Source organism: Nothobranchius furzeri, chromosome 13, assembly GCF_043380555.1.
Source record: "Nothobranchius furzeri strain GRZ-AD chromosome 13, NfurGRZ-RIMD1, whole genome shotgun sequence".
NCBI lineage: Eukaryota > Metazoa > Chordata > Actinopteri > Cyprinodontiformes > Nothobranchiidae > Nothobranchius > Nothobranchius furzeri.
Window position 1 is genome coordinate 10224297 of NC_091753.1, and position 9650 is coordinate 10233946.

The 9650-nt window shown below is 40.6% G+C and overlaps 1 long non-coding RNA gene across 1 annotated transcript; it reads right to left on the reverse strand.

Moving 5' to 3' along the window:
- Nucleotides 1–6575: 6575 nt before the first annotated feature.
- LOC139062356 (uncharacterized) lies at nucleotides 6576–8200 on the reverse strand. Its single transcript, XR_011515931.1, has 4 exons — nucleotides 8063–8200; nucleotides 7431–7526; nucleotides 7253–7340; nucleotides 6576–6794 (listed from the first exon to the last, which is right to left on the reverse strand). It is a non-coding gene; the product is annotated as an uncharacterized lncRNA (long non-coding RNA).
- Nucleotides 8201–9650: the final 1450 nt, after the last annotated feature.

The window sequence follows — 9650 nt, forward strand, 5'->3', positions numbered from 1 at the left end:
TAGGACATTCAGAAGCCAAGTTATAAGCCCACAAATGTGTAACTGGACTACTTCTTTAAATTGACACCAGATCCGGTGACTTTTGGGACATGGTTTGACCCCCTTAGGAAAGTGCTATCATCATGAAACGTTCAGATCACGTACAACTCAATAGATTCTACCTTCCTGTAACATTTCTGCCTGATTGGACCTTGTTTTCACACAAATGAAACCAGAATGATGTGAAATTTTGCTTCGTGCAACATAATTCTGGGTGTTATTTACAAACCATAAGTGCTAATGACTCCATTCCTTTTTGTGGTTGTAGGGGCTGTTGATTGGAGTACATTAAAACAAACCTGACCTCTCCAGGACATTCAGAAGCCAAGTTATAAGCCCACAAAGGTGTAACTGGACTACTTCTTTGAAGTGACACCAGGCCCGGTGACCTTTGGGACATGGTTTGACCCCCTATAGGAAAGTGCTATCATCATGAAACGTTCAGATCACGTACAACTCAATAGATTCTACCTTCCTGTAACGTTTCTGCCTGATTGGACCTTGTTTTCACACAAATGAAACCAGAATGATGTGAAATTTTGCTTCGTGCAACATAATTCTGGGTGTTATTTACAAACCATAAGTGCTAATGACTCCATTCCTTTTTGTGGTTGTAGGGGCTGTTGATTGGAGTACATTAAAACAAACCTGACCTCTCCAGGACATTCAGAAGCCAAGTTATAAGCCCACAAAGGTGTAACTGGACTACTTCTTTAAAGTGACACCAGGCCCGGTGACCTTTGGGACATGGTTTGACCCCCTATAGGAAAGTGCTATCATCATGAAACGTTCAGATCACGTACAACTCAATAGATTCTACCTTCCTGTAACGTTTCTGCCTGATTGGACCTTGTTTTCACACAAATGAAACCAGAATGATGTGAAATTTTGCTTCGTGCAACATAATTCTGGGTGTTATTTACAAACCATAAGTGCTAATGACTCCATTCCTTTTTGTGGTTGTAGGGGCTGTTGATTGGAGTACATTAAAACAAACCTGACCTCTCCAGGACATTCAGAAGCCAAGTTATAAGCCCACAAATGTGTAACTGGACTACTACTTTAAATTGACACCAGATCCGGTGACATTTGGGACATGGTTTGACCCCCTTAGGAAAGTGCTATCATCATGAAACGTTCAGATCACTTACAACTCAATAGATTCTACCTTTCTGTAACGTTTCAGCCTGATTGGACCTTGTTTTCACACAAATGAACCCAGAATGATGTGAAATTGTGCTTCGTGCAACATAATTCTGGGTGCCATTTAAAAACCATAAGTGCTAATGACTCCATTCCTTTTTGTGGTTGTAGGGGCTGTTGATTGGAGTATACTAAAACAAACCTGATCTCTCTAGGACATTCAGAAGCCAAGTTATAAGCCCACAAATGTGTAACTGGACTACTTCTTTAGACACCAGATCCGGTGACCTTTGGGACATGGTTTGACCCCCTTAGGGAAGTGCTATCATCATGAAACCTTCAGATCACTTACATTTTAATAGATTCTACCTTCCTGTAATGTTTCAGCCTGATTGGACCTTGTTTTCACACAAATGAACCCAGAATGATGTGAAATTGTGCTTCGTGCAAAATAATTCTGGGTGCCATTTACAAACCATAAGTGCTAATGACTCCATTCCTTTTTGTGGTTGTAGGGGCTGTTGATTGGAGTACACTAAAACAAACCTAACCTCTCTAGGACATTCAGAAGCCAAGTTATAAGCCCACAAAGGTGTAACTGGACTACTTCTTTAAAGAGACACTTGGCCCGGTGACCTTTGGGACATGGTTTGACCCCCTATGGGAATGTGCGATCATCTTGAAACGTTCAGATCACTTACAACTCAATAGATTCTACCTTCCTGTAACGTTTCTGCCTGATTGGACCTTGTTTTCACACAAATGAACCCAGAATGATGTGAAATTGTGCTTCGTGCAACATAATTCTGTGTGCCATTTACAAACCATAAGTGCTAATGACTCCATTCCTTTTTGTGGTTTTAGGGGCTGTTGATTGGACTACACTAAAACAAACTAACCTCTCTAGGACATTCAGAAGCCAAGTTATAAGCCCACAAAGGTGTAACTGGACTACTTCTTTAAAGAGACACTTGGCCCGGTGACCTTTGGGACATGGTTTGACCCCCTATAGGAATGTGCGATCATCTTGAAACGTTCAGATCACTTACAACTCAATAGATTCTACCTTCTTGTAGCGTTTCAGCCGGATTGGACCTTGTTTTCACACAAATTGACCCAGAATGATGTGAAATTGTGCTTCGTGCAACATAATTCTGGGTGCCACTTACAAACCATAAGTGCTAATGACTCCATTCCTTTTTGTGGGTGTAGGGGCTGTTGATTGGAGTACATTAAAACAAACCTGATCTCTCTAGGACATTCAGAAGCCAAGTTATAAGCCCACAAATGTGTAACTGGACTACTTCTTTAAATTGACACCAGATCCAGTGACCTTTGGGACAAGGTTTGACCCCCTTAGGAAAGTGCTATCATCATGAAACGTTCAGATCACTTACAACTCAATAGATTCTACCTTCCTGTAACGTTTCAGCCTGATTGGACCTTGTTTTCACACAAATGGACCCAGAATGATGTGAAATTGTGCTTCGTACAACATAATTCTGGGTGCCATTTAAAAACCATAAGTGCTAATGACTCCATTCCTTTTTGTGGTTGTAGGGGCTGTTGATTGGAGTACACTAAAACAAACCTGATCTCTCTACGACATTCAGAAGCCAAGTTATAAGCCCACAAATGTGTAACTGGACTACTTCTTTAAATTGACACCAGATCCGGTGACCTTTGGGACATGGTTTGACCCCCTTAGGAAAGTGCTATCATCATGAAACGTTCAGATCACTTAAAACTCAATAGATTCTACCTTCCTGTAACGTTTCAGCCTGATTGGACCTTGTTTTCACACAAATGAACCCAGAATGATGTGAAATTGTGCTTCGTGCAACATAATTCTGGGTGCCATTTACAAACCATAAGTGCTAATGACTCCATTCCTTTTTGTGGTTTTAGGGGCTGTTGATTGGACTACACTAAAACAAACTAACCTCTCTAGGACATTCAGAAGCCAAGTTATAAGCCCACAAGGTGTAACTGGACTACTACTTTAAAGTGACACCAGGCCCGGTGACCTTTGGGACATGGTTTTACCCCCTATAGGAATGTGGATTCATCTTGAAATGTTCAGATCACTTACAACTCAATAGATTCTACCTTCTTGTAGCGTTTCAGCCTGATTGGACCTTGTTTTCACACAAATGGACCCAGAATGATGTGAAATTTTGCTTCGTGCAACATAATTCTGGGTGCCATTTATAAACCATAAGTGCTAATGACTCCATTCCTTTTTGTGGTTGTAGGGGCTGTTGATTGGAGTACACTAAACAAACCTGATCTCTCTAGGACATTCAGAAGCCAAGTTATAAGCCCACAAATGTGTAACTGGACTACTTCTTTAAATTGACACCAGATCCGGTGACTTTTGGGACATGGTTTGACCCCCTTAGGAAAGTGCTATCATCATGAAACGTTCAGATCACTTACAACTAAATAGATTCTACCTTCCTGTAACGTTTCAGCCTGATTGGACCTTGTTTTCACACAAATGAACCCAGAATGATGTGAAATTGTGCTTCGTGCAACATAATTCTGGGGGCCATTTACAAACCATAAATGCTAATGACTCCATTCCTTTTTGTGGTTGTAGGGGCTGTTGATTGGAGTACATTAAAACAAACCTGATCTCTCTACGACATTCAGAAGCCAAGTTATAAGCCCACGAATGTGTAACTGGACTACTTCTTTAAAGTGACACCAGGCCCAGTGACCTTTGGGACATGGTTTGACCCCCTTAGGAAAGTGCTATCATCATGAAACGTTCAGATCACTTACAACTAAATAGATTCTACCTTCCTGTAACGTTTCAGCCTGATTGGACCTTGTTTTCACACAAATGAACCCAGAATGATGTGAAATTGTGCTTCGTGCAACATAATTCTGGGTGCCATTTACAAACCATAAATGCTAATGACTTCATTCCTTTTAGTGGAAATGGGGGCTGCTAATTGGAGTACTCTAAAACAAACCTGACCTCTCTAGGATATTCAGAAGCCAAGTTATAAGCCCACAAAGGTGTAACTGGACTACTTCTTTAAAGTGACACCAGGCCCGGTGACCTTTGGGACATGGTTTGACCCCCTTAGAAAAGTGCTATCATCATGAAACGTTCAGATCACTTACAATTCAATAGAATCTACCTTCCTGTAACGTTTCAGCCTGATTGTACCTTGTTTTCACACAAATGAACCCAGAATGATGTGAAATTGTGCTTCGTGCAACATAATTCTGGGTGCCATTTAAAAACCATAAGTGCTAATGACTCCATTCCTTATTGTGGTTGTAGGGGCTGTTGATTGGAGTATACTAAAACAAACCTGATGTCTCTAGGACATTCAGAAGCCAAGTTATAAGCCCACAAATGTGTAACTGGACTACTTCTTTAAATTGACACCAGATCCGGTGACCTTTGGGACATGGTTTGACCCCCTTAGGAAAGTGCTATCATCATGAAACGTTCAGATCACTTACAACTCAATAGATTCTACCTTCCTGTAACGTTTCAGCCTGATTGGACCTTGTTTTCACACAAATGGACCCAGAATGATGTGAAATTGTGCTTCGTACAACATAATTCTGGGTGCCATTTACAAACCATAAGTGCTAATTACTCCATTCCTTTTTGTGGTTGTAGGGGCTGTTGATTGGAGTACACTAAAACAAACCTAACCTCTCTAGGACATTCAGAAGCCAAGTTATAAGCCCACAAAGGTGTAACTGGACTACTTCTTTAAAGTGACACCAGGCCCGGTGACCTTTGGGACATGGTTTTACCCCCTATAGGAATGTGCGATCATCTTGAAACGTTCAGATCACTTACAACTCAATAGATTCTACCTTCTTGTAGCGTTTCAGCCTGATTGGACCTTGTTTTCACATAAATGGACCCAGAATGATGTGAAATTGTGCTTCGTGCAACATAATTCTGGGTGCCATTTACAAACCATAAGTGCTAATGACTCCATTCCTTTTTGTGGTTGTAGGGGCTGTTGATTGGAGTACACTAAAACAAACCTGATCTCTCTAGGACATTCAGAAGCCAAGTTATAAGCCCACAAATGTGTAACTGGACTACTTCTTTAAAGGAGACATAACATGCTTTTAAGTTATTCCTTTTTACATCTAAATCCTTCAGTTGGGGGTCTAAATACAGTGGAACTGCAGTTCTTTGGTCTGATTTCCTCATTATTGTTGCTCTACAGACCCTCATCTATCCCTGTTCTGAGTAGAGTCTTGAGAACGAGCCGTTTTGGGGTACTGTCTCTTTAAACTGGAGGAGGAGCTGTAAACTCCGCCCCCCTCCATAGTGCAGTCCTGTACTCTCCTCCCCCAGTCGGACTTTGTAGTTCTATAGAGAAATCATTATTTAGCATTGCAGATTTAGCGTAGCATATTAGCATTTTTAAAACACGTGGGGAGAGTAGTTCATCAAGCTGTTTCATGGCTGCTAACTCTCTCATGCATTTGTCTGTAGTCACTCACACACACCCGTCACGGCCGACGGAGGGACAAGCGAGCAGGCACACGCGCGCGCGCACACACACACACACACACACAAGGAATGCTGCTTGCTTATTTCTGTAAAAAATGTTTAAAAAAATGATACAGCTCATTAAAACACCATTCAAAGAATATATTTTATTAAGATCTCTATCTATATACATACATATAATTATAAATAATTTTATAAGTAGTCTTATTTTATATTGGGTGTCTTAATGGCTGAAAATGGATAAAAAGCAGTTACATTTTAATTTAAAGATTTGAGATTCTAGTCAAAAATAAAGAACATTCCTCCAAGTGTTCTTTAATGTCATCATTATAATTCTAATGCTTACAACTTTGTTTTTATTGTCTGCAATGCGTAGCCTATATCTTTATTAAATGTGTTTAGCTGTAAAGTGGTAATTCTCTCTAATGTGTACAGAGAGGTGGACATCAGTGCTGCAGTGAAATTCCCAAGATCAGTCTGCTTTGCTAACAAATATAGTTAAATCTTACCTGCATTCTAAATAAATACTGTTAGGTGAAAACATCAGTAGGCATTGAGTTATTGATACAATCCCTAACAGCCAGAATGGAAGAAGAGCATGCTGGGTCATCCTGGACCTGAGCCTGTTCTGTGTATTTACCTACAGGATGCAATAAATGTCTACAAGGCTGAGTTTGGACCATTACATCTAAAAGAAAGCATACAATCAGTGATTTTTTTTATTGTTTACATTAATATACAAATTTTCTAAGTATTAACCTCACAGCAAATAAGTAGAACAATATAATAAACAGGCTTTAGTAGTTAAAACAGGCGTTGTGCACACAGGTGCTTTGTGTCTCGGTGCTGGTGGTGTCTAGGTCTCAGAGTTCCTGTCCTCCTGCCGTCTTCTGTTGTCCTCAGGATACGGATTGATGTTTCCTGATGATGAGGGAGGGGCAGTATGTGGGCTTCAAACTGGTCCTGGACAACAGTGGGAGACCTCCGTTGTCTGAATACTGAGACCAGAGAGTTGGTGAGATGCAGATCTTCTCTACCTCATCTAGAAACGGAGTTGGTTCAGGGAAAACTTTTCCAAAGACCAGTTCCATGATGTCATCGCCATATTCTGCAATGATAGACAATAACTTTAATGACATATTTTGTTTACAAGCAGCTTTAGGAAAGTTGTTTCTTTAGCTTTCATGTTTATAGTCACGTTTGTGTTTGTTCACAAGTTCACTTTGCTGCAGTGACTTCATATTTTCCTACAAATGTAATAAAATAGTGACACTAAAATTATACAAATGATTCCTTATGAAAGGAAGCTCATTAGAGAGCAGTGCAGACAGACTTACTACATGCTGCAGCTGTTTTTGTAGGCCAGCTGCTGCTGAACTTGGGGAAAGTTATTCTGTACACGTCCAGATCAGATGGTCGATTACAGAAAATAATGTAATTCAATAATTTCTAAACAGACTAAACAAGTAAAACATCAAATAAATCACTCTGCTGTCATCAGACGGAGTGATTCAGGGGGTGAGGTGTTCTTAATGATGAGGGTGGCTGAGGTGTGTCATCACTCACTTTGGTCTGGTCCAGACCGTCTCTTTACTGGTGGGTCTCCTTCCTCAGTAGGTGACGTGAAACGCCAACATCTGAACGTTCTGTGTTCCTTAGAGGAGAAGAAAATTAACATTAGCAAGCTGGCTAAATTATTTTTTACTAGCATCTCAAGGACTTGGAGAAGCAGATCTTCACTTACCTAAACATCAGACCAGTTTGTCCCAGCTGAGCTCATCAGGGCGTTAGTCTGACAGCCTGTCAGTGAAACACGGCTCCAGTCTTCTGGATGTGGACTCTAAAAAGCAAAGGAACATTTTTACTTTGTTTTAATTATTTTACAGCCAATTTTATCAGCTTTCCGACGCTCACGCTCATACAGACGGTGAGCTTTGCTGCGTCTGACTGATGCAGAGTTAGTTTTTATATCTGCAGTGAGACAAAAAACTAACCTCACTTCACTTAGAGATCGTTCTTTAAAACTCTATTAAATCCACTGTGTTGACGCACTTTAATGACTTTGTCACGCTGCATTTTAGCTGATATGGGACTTTATTTACTGGATGCTAAGATTACATCACACTCATGTAGAATAACACACAGGCTCTCTGCTGTTACAATCAGTGGGAGGTTATCATCTGGTGTAAAAGAAGGCGTTGATCAGAAATCACGTTTTATTCCACGAAAATCAGCCAAATCCACATTAATCTGGGTGCTAACTTTACTAGCATACTGTGCTAGCGATAGCAAGCCGGATGCTAACGCTTTAGTGCTGCTAATGCCCGTAAATCTAAAGTAAAGTTTGTCGACATTTTAGAGTGATATGAAGCTTACCGCTCTGCTGCTGTGTCCCGGTGCTGCCAAATTCAGATGGAAATAACTCCTTTTAGATAGATGAAGCCCTCAGTACTTAGCCACTAGCCTGGAGACAGAACGAACGAACCACGCGCGCGCGCGCGCACGCACACACACACACACAAACAAACGCAAACACACTACTTTTTCTTCTGTGTTTTTTTAGCAGTAGTGTCATCAGCTCCTGGGTTTAAATACTGCCACACCACCCTTCCTTAAAACGAGGAACAGTTTTGAGCTGTGTGTGGCTAAAATAACCAGACATTCTGCATTTTTCCAATAGGACTACAAAAAATCTTAGCGAGAAGAAAAAATGGCGGATTGGCTCTGTGTTTAGCCGAGGGCCATTACCATATTTGGTAGTTATCCTCACTAAATTAATTACTGATGTAATAGATAATGTAAAAACTGAACGGGTGGACAAATATGCCCAAAACTTAATTATTAAATATCTAAATAGCAACTCCAGTGAATAATATAAGCCTTTTTGCTCACTTAGACACTTAAAATGTGAAACACACAGTGTTAATGGATAAAAAAGTGGGTTTTTCATGTTATGTCTCCTTTAAATTGACACCAGATCCGGTGATCTTTGGGACATCGTTTGATCCCCTTAGGAAAGTGCTATCATCATGAAACGTTCAGATCACTTACAACTCAGTAGATTCTACCTTCCTGTAACGTTTCAGCCTGATTGGACCTTGTTTTCACACAAATGAACCCAGAATGATGTGAAATTGTGCTTCGTGCAACATAATTCTGGGTGCCATTTAAAAACCATAAGTGCTAATGACTCCATTCCTTTTTGTGGTTGTAGGGGCTGTTGATTGGAGTACACTAAAACAAACCTGACCGCTCTAGGACATTCAGAAGCCAAGTTATAAGCCCACAGATGTGTAACTGGACTAATTCTTTAAAGTGACACCAGATCCGGTGACCTTTGCGACATGGTTTGACCCCTTTAGGAAAGTGCTATCATCATGAAACGTTCAGATCACTTACAACTCAATAGATTCTACCTTCCTGTAACGTTTCTGCCTGATTGGACCTTGTTTTCACACAAATGAACCCAGAATGATGTGAAATTGTGCTTTGTGCAACATAATTCTGTGTGCCATTTACAAACCATAAGTGCTAATGACTCCATTCCTTTTTGTGGTTGTAGGGGCTGTTGATTGGAGTACATTAAAACAAACCTGATCTCTCTAGGACATTCAGAAGCCAAGTTATAAGCCTACAAAGATGTAACTGGACTACATCTTTAAAGTGACACCAGGCCCGGTGTCCTTTGGGACATGGTTTTACCCCCTATAGGAATGTGCGATCATCTTGAAACGTTCAGATCACTTACAACTCAATAGATTCTACCTTCCTGTAACGTTTCAGCCTGATTGGACCTTGTTTTCACACAAATGGACCCAGAATGATGTGAAATTGTGCTTCGTGCAACATAATTCTGGGTGCCATTTAAGAACCATAAGTGCTAATGACTCCATTCCTTTTTGTGGTTGTGGGGGCTGTTGATTGGAGTACACTAAAACAACCCTGATCTCTCTAGGACATTCAG